General features: G+C 47.0%; 1 protein-coding gene across 1 annotated transcript in view; it reads right to left on the bottom strand.

Annotated features, from left to right (window-relative positions):
- cfap54 (cilia and flagella associated protein 54) overlaps positions 1-19835 on the bottom strand; it is a 1315566-nt gene that overhangs the window by 1097071 nt on the left and 198660 nt on the right. The window lies entirely within an intron of this gene.

Genomic DNA, 19835 nt, shown 5'->3' on the forward strand with positions numbered 1-19835 from the left:
CTGATCTTTTACGACAGCACTACCTACAAACACTAGTCACATCCCCCTAATCTTTTACCACAGCACTACCTACCAACACTAGTCACATCCCCCTGATCTTTTACCACAGCACTACCTACCAACACTAGTCACATCCCCCTGATCTTTTACGACAGCACTACCTACCAACACTAGTCACATCCCCCTGATCTTTTACAATAGCCCTACCTACCAACACTTGTCACATCCCCCTGATCTTTTACCATAGCACTAACTACCAACACTAGTCACATCCCCCTGATCTTTTACCACAGAACTACCTACCAACAATAGTCACATCCCCCTGATCTTTTACCACAGCACTACCTACCAACACTAGTCACATCCCCCTGATCTTTTACGACAGCACTACCTACCAACACTAGTCACATCCCCCTAATATTTTACCACAGCACTACCTACCAACACTAGTCACATCCCCCTGATCTTTTACCACAGCACTACCTACCAACACTAGTCACATCCCCTGATCTTTTACGACAGCACTACCTACCAACACTAGTCACATCCCCCTGATCTTTTACAATAGCCCTACCTACCAACACTTGTCACATCCCCCTGATCTTTTACCATAGCACTACCTACCAACACTAGTCACATCCCCCTGATCTTTTACCACAGCACTACCTACCAACAATAGTCACATCCCCCTGATCTTTTACCACAGCACTACCTACCAACACTTGTCACATCCCCCTGATCTTTTACCATAGCACTACCTACCAACACTAGTCACATCCCCCTGATCTTTTACGACAGCACTACCTACCAACACTAGTCACATCACCCTAATCTTTTACCACAGCACTACCTACCAACACTAGTCACATCCCCCTGATCTTTTACCACAGCACTACCTACCAACACTAGTCACATCCCCCTGATCTTTTACGACAGCACTACCTACCAACACCAGTCACATCCATCTGATCTTTTACGACAGCACTACCTACCAACACTTGTCACATCCCCCTGATTTTTTACCATAGCACTACCTACCAACACTAGTCACATCCCCTTGATCTTTTACGACAGCACGACCTACCAACACTAGTCACATCCCCAAGATCTTTTGCCATAGCACTACCTACCAACACTTGTCACATCCCCCTGATCTTTTACAATAGCCCTACCTACCAACACTTGTCACATCCCCCTGATCTTTTACCATAGCAATACCTACCAACACTAGTCACATACCCCTGATCTTTTACAATAGCCCTACCTACCAACACTTGTCACATCCCCCTGATCTTTTACCATAGCACTACCTACCAACACTATTCACATCCCCTTGATCTTTTACGACAGCACTACCTACCAACACTAGTCACATCCCCAAGATCTTTTACCATAGCACTACCTACCAACACTTGTCACATCCCCCTGATCTTTTACAATAGCCCTACCTACCAACACTTGTCACATCCCCCTGATCTTTTACCATAGCACTACCTACCAACTCTAGTCACATCCCCCTGATCTTTTACCATAGCACTACCTACCAACACTAGTCACATCCCCCTGATCTTTTACCATAGCACTACCTACCAACACTAGTCACATCCCCCTGATCTCTTACCATAGCACTAGTCCAACACAAGTCACATCCCCCTGATCTTTTACGACAGCACTACCTACCGACATTAGTCACATCCCCCTGATTTTTACCATAGCACTACCTACCAACATTAGTCACATCCCCCTGATCTTTTACGACAGCACTACCTAACAACACTAGTCACATCCCCCTGATCTTTTCCCATAGCACTACCTACCAACTCTAGTCACATCCCCCTGATCTTTTACCATAGCACCACCTATCAACACTAGTCACATCCCCCTGATCTTTTACCATAGCACTACCTACCAACACTAGTCACATCCCCCTGATCTTTTACCATAGCACTACCTACCAACACTAGTCACATCCCCCTGATCTTTTACGACAGCACTACCTACCAACTCTAGTCACATCCCCCTGATCTTTTACCATAGCACTACCTACCAACTCTAGTCACATCCCCCTGATCTTTTACCATAGCACTACCTACCAACACTAGTCACATCCCTATGATCTTTTACCATAGCACTCCCTACCAACACTAGTCACATCCCCCTGATCTTTTACCATAGCACTACCTACCAACAATAGTCACATCCCCCTGATCTTTTACCATAGCACTACCTAACAACACTAGTCACATCCCCCTGATCTTTTACGACAGCACTACCTACCAACACTAGTCACATCCCCCTGATCTTTTACCACAGCACTACCGACCAACACTAGTCACATCCCCCTGATTTTTACCATAGCACTACCTACCAACACTCGTCACATCCCCCTGATCTTTTACCATAGCACTACCTAACAACACTAGTACCATCCCCCTGATCTTTTACCACAGCACTACCGACCAACACTAGTCACATCCCCCTGATCTTTTACCATAGCACTACCTACCAACACTTGTCACATCCCCCTGATCTTTTACCATACCACTACCTACCAACACTAGTCACATCCCCCTGATCTTTTACTACTGCACTACCTACCAACACTAGTCACATCCCCCTGATCTTTTACGACAGCACTACCTACCAACACTAGTCACATCACCCTAATCTTTTACCACAGCACTACCTACCAACACTAGTCACATCCCCCTGATCTTTTACCACAGCACTACCTACCAACACTAGTCACATCCCCCTGATCTTTTACGACAGCACTACCTACCAACACCAGTCACATCCACCTGATCTTTTACTACAGCACTACCTACCAACACTTGTCACATCCCCCTGATTTTTTACCATAGCACTACCTACCAACACTAGTCACATCCCCTTGATCTTTTACGACAGCACTACCTACCAACACTAGTCACATCCCCAAGATCTTTTGCCATAGCACTACCTACCAACACTTGTCACATCCCCCTGATCTTTTACAATAGCCCTACCTACCAACACTTGTCACATCCCCCTGATCTTTTACCATAGAACTACCTACCAACACTTGTCACATCCCCCGATCTTTTACAATAGCCCTACCTACCAACACTTGTCACATCCCCCTGATCTTTTACCATAGCAATACCTACCAACACTAGTCACATACCCCTGATCTTTTACAATAGCCCTACCTACCAACACTTGTCACATCCCCCTGATCTTTTACCATAGCACTACCTACCAACACTATTCACATCCCCTTGATCTTTTACGACAGCACTACCTACCAACACTAGTCACATCCCCAAGATCTTTTACCATAGCACTACCTACCAACACTTGTCACATCCCCCTGATCTTTTACAATAGCCCTACCTACCAACACTTGTCACATCCCCCTGATCTTTTACCATAGCACTACCTACCAACTCTAGTCACATCCCCCTGATCTTTTACCATAGCACTACCTACCAACACTAGTCACATCCCCCTGATCTTTTACCATAGCACTACCCTACTCTTTGCAGATGATGCCGCTTTAGTTGCCCATTCAGAGCCAGCTCTTCAGCGCTTGACGTCCTGCTTTGCGGAAACTGCCAAAATGTTTGGCCTGGAAGTCAGCCTGAAGAAAACTGAGGTCCTCCATCAGCCAGCTCCCCACCATGACTACCAGCCCCCCCACATCTCCATCGGGCACACAAAACTCAAAACGGTCAACCAGTTTACCTATCTCGGCTGCACCATTTCATCAGATGCAAGGATCGACAATGAGATAGACAACAGACTCGCCAAGGCAAATAGCGCCTTTGGAAGACTACACAAAAGAGTCTGGAAAAACAACCAACTGAAAAACCTCACAAAGATAAGCGTATACAGAGCCGTTGTCATACCCACACTCCTGTTCGGCTCCGAATCATGGGTCCTCTACCGGCACCACCTACGGCTCCTAGAACGCTTCCACCAGCGTTGTCTCCGCTCCATCCTCAACATCCATTGGAGCGCTCACACCCCTAACGTCGAGGTACTCGAGATGGCAGAGGTCGACAGCATCGAGTCCACGCTGCTGAAGATCCAGCTGCGCTGGATGGGTCACGTCTCCAGAATGGAGGACCATCGCCTTCCCAAGATCGTATTATATGGCGAGCTCTCCACTGGCCACCGTGACAGAGGTGCACCAAAGAAAAGGTACAAGGACTGCCTAAAGAAATCTCTTGGTGCCTGCCACATTGACCACCGCCAGTGGGCTGAAAACGCCTCAAACCGTGCATCTTGGCGCCTCACAGTTTGGCGGGCAGCAGCCTCCTTTGAAGAAGACCGCAGAGCCCACCTCACTGACAAAAGGCAAAGGAGGAAAAACCCAACACCCAACCCCAACCAACCAATTTTCCCTTGCAACCGCTGCAATCGTGTCTGCCTGTCCCGCATCAAACTGGTCAGCCACAAACGAGCCTGCAGCTGACGTGGACTTTTTACCCCCTCCATAAATCTTCGTCCGCGAAGCCAAGCCAAAGAGACCTACCAACACTAGTCACATCCCCCTGATCTCTTACCATAGCACTAGTCCAACACAAGTCACATCCCCCTGATCTTTTACGACAGCACTATCTACCAACATTAGTCACATCCCCCTGATTTTTACCATAGCACTACCTACCAACATTAGTCACATCCCCCTGATCTTTTACGACAGCACTACCTAACAACACTAGTCACATCCCCCTGATCTTTTACCATAGCACTACCTACCAACTCTAGTCACATCCCCCTGATCTTTTACCATAGCACCACCTACCAACACTAGTCACATCCCCCTGATCTTTTACCATAGCACTACCTACCAACACTAGTCACATCCCCCTGATCTTTTACCATAGCACTACCTACCAACACTAGTCACATCCCCCTGATCTTTTACGACAGCACTACCTACCAACTCTAGTCACATCCCCCTGATCTTTTACCATAGCACTACCTACCAACTCTAGTCACATCCCCCTGATCTTTTACCATAGCACTACCTATCAACACTAGTCACATCCCTATGATCTTTTACCATAGCACTCCCTACCAACACTAGTCACATCCCCCTGATCTTTTACCATAGCACTACCTACCAACAATAGTCACATCCCCCTGATCTTTTACCATAGCACTACCTAACAACACTAGTCACATCCCCCTGATCTTTTACGACAGCACTACCTACCAACACTAGTCACATCCCCCTGATCTTTTACCACAGCACTACCGACCAACACTAGTCACATCCCTATGATTTTTACCATAGCACTACCTACCAACACTCGTCACATCCCCCTGATCTTTTACCATAGCACTACCTAACAACACTAGTCCCATCCCCCTGATCTTTTACCACAGCACTACCGACCAACACTAGTCACATCCCCCTGATCTTTTACCATAGCACTACCTACCAACACTTGTCACATCCCCCTGATCTTTTACCATACCACTACCTACCAACACTAGTCACATCCCCCTGATCTTTTACTACTGCACTACCTACCAACACTAGTCACATCCCCCTGATCTTTTACAATAGCCCTACCTACCAACACTTGTCACATCCCCCTGATCTTTTACAATAGCACTACCTACCAACACTAGTCACATCCCCTTGATCTTTTACGACAGCACTACCTACCAACACTAGTCACATCCCCAAGATCTTTTACCATAGCACTACCTACCAACACTTGTCACATCCCCCTGATCTTTTACTACTGCACTACCTACCAACACTAGTCACATCCCCCTGATCTTTTACAATAGCCCTACCTACCAACACTTGTCACATCCCCCTGATCTTTTACCATAGCACTACCTACCAACACTAGTCACATCCCCTTGATCTTTTACGACAGCACTACCTACCAACACTAGTCACATCACCCTGATCTTTTACCACAGCACTACCTACCAACAATAGTCACATCCCCCTGATCTTTTACCACAGCACTACCTACCAACACTAGTCCCATCCCCCTGATCTTTTACGACAGCACTACCTACCAACACTAGTCACATTCCCCTGATCTTTTACCATAGCACTACCTACCAACTCTAGTCACATCCCCCTGATCTTTTACCATAGCACTACCTACCAACACTAGTCACATCCCCCTGATCTTTTACCATAGCACTACCTACCAACAATGAAGACGCTGTTTACATCCGGTACCGCACGGATGGCAGTCTCTTCAATCTGAGGCGCCTGCAAGCTCACACCAAGACACAAGAGAAACTTGTCCGTGAACTACTCTTTGCAGATGATGCCGCTTTAGTTGCCCATTCAGAGCCAGCTCTTCAGCGCTTGACGTCCTGCTTTGCGGAAACTGCCAAAATGTTTGGCCTGGAAGTCAGCCTGAAGAAAACTGAGGTCCTCCATCAGCCAGCTCCCCACCATGACTACCAGCCCCCCCACATCTCCATCGGGCACACAAAACTCAAAACGGTCAACCAGTTTACCTATCTCGGCTGCACCATTTCATCAGATGCAAGGATCGACAATGAGATAGACAACAGACTCGCCAAGGCAAATAGCGCCTTTGGAAGACTACACAAAAGAGTCTGGAAAAACAACCAACTGAAAAACCTCACAAAGATAAGCGTATACAGAGCCGTTGTCATACCCACACTCCTGTTCGGCTCCGAATCATGGGTCCTCTACCGGCACCACCTACGGCTCCTAGAACGCTTCCACCAGCGTTGTCTCCGCTCCATCCTCAACATCCATTGGAGCGCTCACACCCCTAACGTCGAGGTACTCGAGATGGCAGAGGTCGACAGCATCGAGTCCACGCTGCTGAAGATCCAGCTGCGCTGGATGGGTCACGTCTCCAGAATGGAGGACCATCGCCTTCCCAAGATCGTATTATATGGCGAGCTCTCCACTGGCCACCGTGACAGAGGTGCACCAAAGAAAAGGTACAAGGACTGCCTAAAGAAATCTCTTGGTGCCTGCCACATTGACCACCGCCAGTGGGCTGATAACGCCTCAAACCGTGCATCTTGGCGCCTCACAGTTTGGCGGGCAGCAGCCTCCTTTGAAGAAGACCGCAGAGCCCACCTCACTGACAAAAGGCAAAGGAGGAAAAACCCAACACCCAACCCCAACCAACCAATTTTCCCTTGCAACCGCTGCAATCGTGTCTGCCTGTCCCGCATCGGACTGGTCAGCCACAAACGAGCCTGCAGCTGACGTGGACTTTTTACCCCCTCCATAAATCTTCGTCCGCGAAGCCAAGCCAAAGACCTACCAACTCTAGTCACATCCCCCTGATCTTTTACCATAGCACCACCTATCAACACTAGTCACATCCCCCTGATCTTTTACCATAGCACTACCTACCAACACTAGTCACATCCCCCTGATCTTTTACCATAGCACTACCTACCAACACTAGTCACATCCCCCTGATCTTTTACGACAGCACTACCTACCAACTATAGTCACATCCCCCTGATCTTTTACCATAGCACTACCTACCAACTCTAGTCACATCCCCCTGATCTTTTACCATAGCACTACCTACCAACACTAGTCACATCCCTATGATCTTTTACCATAGCACTCCCTACCAACACTAGTCACATCCCCCTGATCTTTTACCATAGCACTACCTACCAACAATAGTCACATCCCCCTGATCTTTTACCATAGCACTACCTAACAACACTAGTCACATCCCCCTGATCTTTTACGACAGCACTACCTACCAACACTAGTCACATCCCCCTGATCTTTTACCACAGCACTACCGACCAACACTAGTCACATCCCCCTGATTTTTACCATAGCACTACCTACCAACACTCGTCACATCCCCCTGATCTTTTACCATAGCACTACCTAACAACACTAGTCCCATCCCCCTGATCTTTTACCACAGCACTACCGACCAACACTAGTCACATCCCCCTGATCTTTTACCATAGCACTACCTACCAACACTTGTCACATCCCCCTGATCTTTTACCATACCACTACCTACCAACACTAGTCACATCCCCCTGATCTTTTACCACAGCACTACCTACCAACAATAGTCACATCCCCCTGATCTTTTACCACAGCACTACCTACCAACACTAGTCACATCCCCCTGATCTTTTACGACAGCACTACCTACCAACACTAGTCACATCCCCCTAATCTTTTACCACAGCACTACCTACCAACACTAGTCACATCCCCCTGATCTTTTACCACAGCACTACCTACCAACACTAGTCACATACCCCTGATCTTTTACCACAGCACTACCTACCAACACTAGTCACATCCCCCTGATCTTTTACAATAGCCCTACCTACCAACACTAGTCACATCCCCCTGATCTTTTACCATAGCACTAACTACCAACACTAGTCACATCCCCCTGATCTTTTACCACAGAACTACCTACCAACAATAGTCACATCCCCCTGATCTTTTACCACAGCACTACCTAGCAACACTAGTCACATCCCCCTGATCTTTTACGACAGCACTACCTACCAACACTAGTCACATCCCCCTAATATTTTACCACAGCACTACCTACCAACACTAGTCACATCCCCCTGATCTTTTACCACAGCACTACCTACCAACACTAGTCACATCTCCTGATCTTTTACGACAGCACTACCTACCAACACTAGTCACATCCCCCTGATCTTTTACAATAGCCCTACCTACCAACACTTGTCACATCCCCCTGATCTTTTACCATAGCACTACCTACCAACACTAGTCACATCCCCCTGATCTTTTACCACAGCACTACCTACCAACAATAGTCACATCCCCCTGATCTTTTACCACAGCACTACCTACCAACACTTGTCACATCCCCCTGATCTTTTACCATAGCACTACCTACCAACACTAGTCACATCCCCCTGATCTTTTACGACAGCACTACCTACCAACACTAGTCACATCACCCTAATCTTTTACCACAGCACTACCTACCAACACTAGTCACATCCCCCTGATCTTTTACCACAGCACTACCTACCAACACTAGTCACATCCCCCTGATCTTTTACGACAGCACTACCTACCAACACCAGTCACATCCACCTGATCTTTTACTACAGCACTACCTACCAACACTTGTCACATCCCCCTGATTTTTTACCATAGCACTACCTACCAACACAAGTCACATCCCCTTGATCTTTTACGACAGCACTACCTACCAACACTAGTCACATCTCCAAGATCTTTTGCCATAGCACTACCTACCAACACTTGTCACATCCCCCTGATCTTTTACAATAGCCCTACCTACCAACACTTGTCACATCCCCCTGATCTTTTACCATAGAACTACCTACCAACACTTGTCACATCCCCCGATCTTTTACAATAGCCCTACCTACCAACACTTGTCACATCCCCCTGATCTTTTACCATAGCAATACCTACCAACACTAGTCACATCCCCCTGATCTTTTACCACAGCACTACCTACCAACACTAGTCACATCCCCCTGATCTTTTACGACAGCACTACCTACCAACACTAGTCACATCCCCCTGATCTTTTACAATAGCCCTACCTACCAACACTTGTCACATCCCCCTGATCTTTTACCATAGCACTAACTACCAACACTAGTCACATCCCCCTGATCTTTTACCACAGAACTACCTACCAACAATAGTCACATCCCCCTGATCTTTTACCACAGCACTACCTACCAACACTAGTCACATCCCCCTGATCTTTTACGACAGCACTACCTACCAACACTAGTCACATCCCCCTAATATTTTACCACAGCACTACCTACCAACACTAGTCACATCCCCCTGATCTTTTACCATAGCACTACCTACCAACACTAGTCACATCCCCTGATCTTTTACGACAGCACTACCTACCAACACTAGTCACATCCACCTGATCTTTTACAATAGCCCTACCTACCAACACTTGTCACATCCCCCTGATCTTTTACCATAGCACTACCTACCAACACTAGTCACATCCCCCTGATCTTTTACCACAGCACTACCTACCAACAATAGTCACATCCCCCTGATCCCTTACCACAGCACTACCTACCAACACTAGTCACATCCCCCTGATCTTTTACGACAGCACTACCTACCAACACTAGTCACATCACCCTAATCTTTTACCACAGCACTACCTACCAACACTAGTCACATCCCCCTGATCTTTTACCAAAGCACTACCTACCAACACTAGTCACATCCCCCTGATCTTTTACGACAGCACTACCTACCAACACCAGTCACATCCACCTGATCTTTTACTACAGCACTACCTACCAACACTTGTCACATCCCCCTGATTTTTTACCATAGCACTACCTACCAACACTAGTCACATCCCCTTCATCTTTTACGACAGCACTACCTACCAACACTAGTCACATCCCCAAGATCTTTTGCCATAGCACTACCTACCAACACTTGTCACATCCCCCTGATCTTTTACAATAGCCCTACCTACGAACACTTGTCACATCCCCCTGATCTTTTACCATAGAACTACCTACCAACACTTGTCACATCCCCCGATCTTTTACAATAGCCCTACCTACCAACACTTGTCACATCCCCTTGATCTTTTACCATAGCAATACCTACCAACACTAGTCACATACCCCTGATCTTTTACAATAGCCCTACCTACCAACACTTGTCACATCCCCCTGATCTTTTACCATAGCACTACCTACCAACAATAGTCACATCCCCCTGATCTTTTACCATAGCACTACCTAACAACACTAGTCACATCCCCCTGATCTTTTACGACAGCACTACCTACCAAAACTAGTCACATCCCCCTGATCTTTTACCACAGCACTACCGACCAACAATAGTCACATCCCCCTGATTTTTACCATAGCACTACCTACCAACACTCGTCACATCCCCCTGATCTTTTACCATAGCACTACCTACCAACACTAGTCACATCCCCCTGATCTTTTACTACTGCACTACCTAGCAACACTAGTCACATCCCCCTGATCCTTTACCATAGCACTACCTACCAACACTTGTCACATCCCCCTGATCTCTTACCATAGCACTAGTCCAACACTAGTCACATCCCCCTGATCTTTTACGACAGCACTACCTACCAACATTAGTCACATCCCACTGATTTTTACCATAGCACTACCTACCAACTATAGTAACATCCCCCTGATCTTTTACCACAGCACTACCTACCAACAATAGTCACATCCCCCTGATCTTTTACCACAGCACTACCTACCAACACTAGTCACATCCCCCTGATCTTATACGACAGCACTACCTACCAACACAAGTCACATCCCCCTGATCTTTTACCATAGCACTACCTACCAACACTAGTCACATCCCCCTGATCTTTTACCACAGCACTACCTACCAACAATAGTCACATCCCCCTGATCTTTTACCACAGCACTACCTACCAACACTAGTCACATCCCCCTGATCTTTTACGACAGCACTACCTACAAACACTAGTCACATCCCCCTAATCTTTTACCACAGCACTACCTACCAACACTAGTCACATCCCCCTGATCTTTTACCACAGCACTACCTACCAACACTAGTCACATCCCCCTGATCTTTTACGACAGCACTACCTACCAACACTAGTCACATCCCCCTGATCTTTTACAATAGCCCTACCTACCAACACTTGTCACATCCCCCTGATCTTTTACCATAGCACTAACTACCAACACTAGTCACATCCCCCTGATCTTTTACCACAGAACTACCTACCAACAATAGTCACATCCCCCTGATCTTTTACCACAGCACTACCTACCAACACTAGTCACATCCCCCTGATCTTTTACGACAGCACTACCTACCAACACTAGTCACATCCCCCTAATATTTTACCACAGCACTACCTACCAACACTAGTCACATCCCCCTGATCATTTACCACAGCACTACCTACCAACACTAGTCACATCCCCTGATCTTTTACGACAGCACTACCTACCAACACTAGTCACATCCCCCTGATCTTTTACAATAGCCCTACCTACCAACACTTGTCACATCCCCCTGATCTTTTACCATAGCACTACCTACCAACACTAGTCACATCCCCCTGATCTTTTACCACAGCACTACCTACCAACAATAGTCACATCCCCCTGATCTTTTACCACAGCACTACCTACCAACACTTGTCACATCCCCCTGATCTTTTACCATAGCACTACCTACCAACACTAGTCACATCCCCCTGATCTTTTACGACAGCACTACCTACCAACACTAGTCACATCACCCTAATCTTTTACCACAGCACTACCTACCAACACTAGTCACATCCCCCTGATCTTTTACCACAGCACTACCTACCAACACTAGTCACATCCCCCTGATCTTTTACGACAGCACTACCTACCAACACCAGTCACATCCATCTGATCTTTTACGACAGCACTACCTACCAACACTTGTCACATCCCCCTGATTTTTTACCATAGCACTACCTACCAACACTAGTCACATCCCCTTGATCTTTTACGACAGCACTACCTACCAACACTAGTCACATCCCCAAGATCTTTTGCCATAGCACTACCTACCAACACTTGTCACATCCCCCTGATCTTTTACAATAGCCCTACCTACCAACACTTGTCACATCCCCCTGATCTTTTACCATAGCAATACCTACCAACACTAGTCACATACCCCTGATCTTTTACAATAGCCCTACCTACCAACACTTGTCACATCCCCCTGATCTTTTACCATAGCACTACCTACCAACACTATTCACATCCCCTTGATCTTTTACGACAGCACTACCTACCAACACTAGTCACATCCCCAAGATCTTTTACCATAGCACTACCTACCAACACTTGTCACATCCCCCTGATCTTTTACAATAGCCCTACCTACCAACACTTGTCACATCCCCCTGATCTTTTACCATAGCACTACCTACCAACTCTAGTCACATCCCCCTGATCTTTTACCATAGCACTACCTACCAACACTAGTCACATCCCCCTGATCTTTTACCATAGCACTACCTACCAACACTTGTCACATCCCCCTGATCTTTTACCATACCACTACCTACCAACACTAGTCACATCCCCCTGATCTTTTACTACTGCACTACCTACCAACACTAGTCACATCCCCCTGATCTTTTACAATAGCCCTACCTACCAACACTTGTCACATCCCCCTGATCTTTTACAATAGCACTACCTACCAACACTAGTCACATCCCCTTGATCTTTTACGACAGCACTACCTACCAACACTAGTCACATCCCCAAGATCTTTTACCATAGCACTACCTACCAACACTTGTCACATCCCCCTGATCTTTTACTACTGCACTACCTACCAACACTAGTCACATCCCCCTGATCTTTTACAATAGCCCTACCTACCAACACTTGTCACATCCCCCTGATCTTTTACCATAGCACTACCTACCAACACTAGTCACATCCCCTTGATCTTTTACGACAGCACTACCTACCAACACTAGTCACATCACCCTGATCTTTTACCACAGCACTACCTACCAACAATAGTCACATCCCCCTGATCTTTTACCACAGCACTACCTACCAACACTAGTCCCATCCCCCTGATCTTTTACGACAGCACTACCTACCAACACTAGTCACATTCCCCTGATCTTTTACCATAGCACTACCTACCAACTCTAGTCACATCCCCCTGATCTTTTACCATAGCACTACCTACCAACACTAGTCACATCCCCCTGATCTTTTACCATAGCACTACCTACCAACAATGAAGACGCTGTTTACATCCGGTACCGCACGGATGGCAGTCTCTTCAATCTGAGGCGCCTGCAAGCTCACACCAAGACACAAGAGAAACTTGTCCGTGAACTACTCTTTGCAGATGATGCCGCTTTAGTTGCCCATTCAGAGCCAGCTCTTCAGCGCTTGACGTCCTGCTTTGCGGAAACTGCCAAAATGTTTGGCCTGGAAGTCAGCCTGAAGAAAACTGAGGTCCTCCATCAGCCAGCTCCCCACCATGACTACCAGCCCCCCCACATCTCCATCGGGCACACAAAACTCAAAACGGTCAACCAGTTTACCTATCTCGGCTGCACCATTTCATCAGATGCAAGGATCGACAATGAGATAGACAACAGACTCGCCAAGGCAAATAGCGCCTTTGGAAGACTACACAAAAGAGTCTGGAAAAACAACCAACTGAAAAACCTCACAAAGATAAGCGTATACAGAGCCGTTGTCATACCCACACTCCTGTTCGGCTCCGAATCATGGGTCCTCTACCGGCACCACCTACGGCTCCTAGAACGCTTCCACCAGCGTTGTCTCCGCTCCATCCTCAACATCCATTGGAGCGCTCACACCCCTAACGTCGAGGTACTCGAGATGGCAGAGGTCGACAGCATCGAGTCCACGCTGCTGAAGATCCAGCTGCGCTGGATGGGTCACGTCTCCAGAATGGAGGACCATCGCCTTCCCAAGATCGTATTATATGGCGAGCTCTCCACTGGCCACCGTGACAGAGGTGCACCAAAGAAAAGGTACAAGGACTGCCTAAAGAAATCTCTTGGTGCCTGCCACATTGACCACCGCCAGTGGGCTGATAACGCCTCAAACCGTGCATCTTGGCGCCTCACAGTTTGGCGGGCAGCAGCCTCCTTTGAAGAAGACCGCAGAGCCCACCTCACTGACAAAAGGCAAAGGAGGAAAAACCCAACACCCAACCCCAACCAACCAATTTTCCCTTGCAACCGCTGCAATCGTGTCTGCCTGTCCCGCATCGGACTGGTCAGCCACAAACGAGCCTGCAGCTGACGTGGACTTTTTACCCCCTCCATAAATCTTCGTCCGCGAAGCCAAGCCAAAGACCTACCAACTCTAGTCACATCCCCCTGATCTTTTACCATAGCACCACCTATCAACACTAGTCACATCCCCCTGATCTTTTACCATAGCACTACCTACCAACACTAGTCACATCCCCCTGATCTTTTACCATAGCACTACCTACCAACACTAGTCACATCCCCCTGATCTTTTACGACAGCACTACCTACCAACTATAGTCACATCCCCCTGATCTTTTACCATAGCACTACCTACCAACTCTAGTCACATCCCCCTGATCTTTTACCATAGCACTACCTACCAACACTAGTCACATCCCTATGATCTTTTACCATAGCACTCCCTACCAACACTAGTCACATCCCCCTGATCTTTTACCATAGCACTACCTACCAACAATAGTCACATCCCCCTGATCTTTTACCATAGCACTACCTAACAACACTAGTCACATCCCCCTGATCTTTTACGACAGCACTACCTACCAACACTAGTCACATCCCCCTGATCTTTTACCACAGCACTACCGACCAACACTAGTCACATCCCCCTGATTTTTACCATAGCACTACCTACCAACACTCGTCACATCCCCCTGATCTTTTACCATAGCACTACCTAACAACACTAGTCCCATCCCCCTGATCTTTTACCACAGCACTACCGACCAACACTAGTCACATCCCCCTGATCTTTTACCATAGCACTACCTACCAACACTTGTCACATCCCCCTGATCTTTTACCATACCACTACCTACCAACACTAGTCACATCCCCCTGATCTTTTACCACAGCACTACCTACCAACAATAGTCACATCCCCCTGATCTTTTACCACAGCACTACCTACCAACACTAGTCACATCCCCCTGATCTTTTACGACAGCACTACCTACCAACACTAGTCACATCCCCCTAATCTTTTACCACAGCACTACCTACCAACACTAGTCACATCCCCCTGATCTTTTACCACAGCACTACCTACCAACACTAGTCACATACCCCTGATCTTTTACCACAGCACTACCTACCAACACTAGTCACATCCCCCTGATCTTTTACAATAGCCCTACCTACCAACACTAGTCACATCCCCCTGATCTTTTACCATAGCACTAACTACCAACACTAGTCACATCCCCCTGATCTTTTACCACAGAACTACCTACCAACAATAGTCACATCCCCCTGATCTTTTACCACAGCACTACCTAGCAACACTAGTCACATCCCCCTGATCTTTTACGACAGCACTACCTACCAACACTAGTCACATCCCCCTAATATTTTACCACAGCACTACCTACCAACACTAGTCACATCCCCCTGATCTTTTACCACAGCACTACCTACCAACACTAGTCACATCTCCTGATCTTTTACGACAGCACTACCTACCAACACTAGTCACATCCCCCTGATCTTTTACAATAGCCCTACCTACCAACACTTGTCACATCCCCCTGATCTTTTACCATAGCACTACCTACCAACACTAGTCACATCCCCCTGATCTTTTACCACAGCACTACCTACCAACAATAGTCACATCCCCCTGATCTTTTACCACAGCACTACCTACCAACACTTGTCACATCCCCCTGATCTTTTACCATAGCACTACCTACCAACACTAGTCACATCCCCCTGATCTTTTACGACAGCACTACCTACCAACACTAGTCACATCACCCTAATCTTTTACCACAGCACTACCTACCAACACTAGTCACATCCCCCTGATCTTTTACCACAGCACTACCTACCAACACTAGTCACATCCCCCTGATCTTTTACGACAGCACTACCTACCAACACCAGTCACATCCACCTGATCTTTTACTACAGCACTACCTACCAACACTTGTCACATCCCCCTGATTTTTTACCATAGCACTACCTACCAACACAAGTCACATCCCCTTGATCTTTTACGACAGCACTACCTACCAACACTAGTCACATCTCCAAGATCTTTTGCCATAGCACTACCTACCAACACTTGTCACATCCCCCTGATCTTTTACAATAGCCCTACCTACCAACACTTGTCACATCCCCCTGATCTTTTACCATAGAACTACCTACCAACACTTGTCACATCCCCCGATCTTTTACAATAGCCCTACCTACCAACACTTGTCACATCCCCCTGATCTTTTACCATAGCAATACCTACCAACACTAGTCACATCCCCCTGATCTTTTACCACAGCACTACCTACCAACACTAGTCACATCCCCCTGATCTTTTACGACAGCACTACCTACCAACACTAGTCACATCCCCCTGATCTTTTACAATAGCCCTACCTACCAACACTTGTCACATCCCCCTGATCTTTTACCATAGCACTAACTACCAACACTAGTCACATCCCCCTGATCTTTTACCACAGAACTACCTACCAACAATAGTCACATCCCCCTGATCTTTTACCACAGCACTACCTACCAACACTAGTCACATCCCCCTGATCTTTTACGACAGCACTACCTACCAACACTAGTCACATCCCCCTAATATTTTACCACAGCACTACCTACCAACACTAGTCACATCCCCCTGATCTTTTACCATAGCACTACCTACCAACACTAGTCACATCCCCTGATCTTTTACGACAGCACTACCTACCAACACTAGTCACATCCACCTGATCTTTTACAATAGCCCTACCTACCAACACTTGTCACATCCCCCTGATCTTTTACCATAGCACTACCTACCAACACTAGTCACATCCCCCTGATCTTTTACCACAGCACTACCTACCAACAATAGTCACATCCCCCTGATCCCTTACCACAGCACTACCTACCAACACTAGTCACATCCCCCTGATCTTTTACGACAGCACTACCTACCAACACTAGTCACATCACCCTAATCTTTTACCACAGCACTACCTACCAACACTAGTCACATCCCCCTGATCTTTTACCAAAGCACTACCTACCAACACTAGTCACATCCCCCTGATCTTTTACGACAGCACTACCTACCAACACCAGTCACATCCACCTGATCTTTTACTACAGCACTACCTACCAACACTTGTCACATCCCCCTGATTTTTTACCATAGCACTACCTACCAACACTAGTCACATCCCCTTCATCTTTTACGACAGCACTACCTACCAACACTAGTCACATCCCCAAGATCTTTTGCCATAGCACTACCTACCAACACTTGTCACATCCCCCTGATCTTTTACAATAGCCCTACCTACGAACACTTGTCACATCCCCCTGATCTTTTACCATAGAACTACCTACCAACACTTGTCACATCCCCCGATCTTTTACAATAGCCCTACCTACCAACACTTGTCACATCCCCTTGATCTTTTACCATAGCAATACCTACCAACACTAGTCACATACCCCTGATCTTTTACAATAGCCCTACCTACCAACACTTGTCACATCCCCCTGATCTTTTACCATAGCACTACCTACCAACAATAGTCACATCCCCCTGATCTTTTACCATAGCACTACCTAACAACACTAGTCACATCCCCCTGATCTTTTACGACAGCACTACCTACCAAAACTAGTCACATCCCCCTGATCTTTTACCACAGCACTACCGACCAACAATAGTCACATCCCCCTGATTTTTACCATAGCACTACCTACCAACACTCGTCACATCCCCCTGATCTTTTACCATAGCACTACCTACCAACACTAGTCACATCCCCCTGATCTTTTACTACTGCACTACCTAGCAACACTAGTCACATCCCCCTGATCCTTTACCATAGCACTACCTACCAACACTTGTCACATCCCCCTGATCTCTTACCATAGCACTAGTCCAACACTAGTCACATCCCCCTGATCTTTTACGACAGCACTACCTACCAACATTAGTCACATCCCACTGATTTTTACCATAGCACTACCTACCAACTATAGTAACATCCCCCTGATCTTTTACCACAGCACTACCTACCAACAATAGTCACATCCCCCTGATCTTTTACCACAGCACTACCTACCAACACTAGTCACATCCCCCTGATCTTATACGACAGCACTACCTACCAACACAAGTCACATCCCCCTGATCTTTTACCATAGCACTACCTACCAACACTAGTCACATCCCCCTGATCTTTTACCACAGCACTACCTACCAACAATAGTCACATCCCCCTGATCTTTTACCACAGCACTACCTACCAACACTAGTCACATCCCCCTGATCTTTTACGACAGCACTACCTACAAACACTAGTCACATCCCCCTAATCTTTTACCACAGCACTACCTACCAACACTAGTCACATCCCCCTGATCTTTTACCACAGCACTACCTACCAACACTAGTCACATCCCCCTGATCTTTTACGACAGCACTACCTACCAACACTAGTCACATCCCCCTGATCTTTTACAATAGCCCTACCTACCAACACTTGTCACATCCCCCTGATCTTTTACCATAGCACTAACTACCAACACTAGTCACATCCCCCTGATCTTTTACCACAGAACTACCTACCAACAATAGTCACATCCCCCTGATCTTTTACCACAGCACTACCTACCAACACTAGTCACATCCCCCTGATCTTTTACGACAGCACTACCTACCAACACTAGTCACATCCCCCTAATATTTTACCACAGCACTACCTACCAACACTAGTCACATCCCCCTGATCATTTACCACAGCACTACCTACCAACACTAGTCACATCCCCTGATCTTTTACGACAGCACTACCTACCAACACTAGTCACATCCCCCTGATCTTTTACAATAGCCCTACCTACCAACACTTGTCACATCCCCCTGATCTTTTACCATAGCACTACCTACCAACACTAGTCACATCCCCCTGATCTTTTACCACAGCACTACCTACCAACAATAGTCACATCCCCCTGATCTTTTACCACAGCACTACCTACCAACACTTGTCA

This window comes from Narcine bancroftii, chromosome 13, assembly GCF_036971445.1.
Source record: "Narcine bancroftii isolate sNarBan1 chromosome 13, sNarBan1.hap1, whole genome shotgun sequence".
NCBI classification, from domain to species: Eukaryota; Metazoa; Chordata; class Chondrichthyes; order Torpediniformes; family Narcinidae; genus Narcine; species Narcine bancroftii.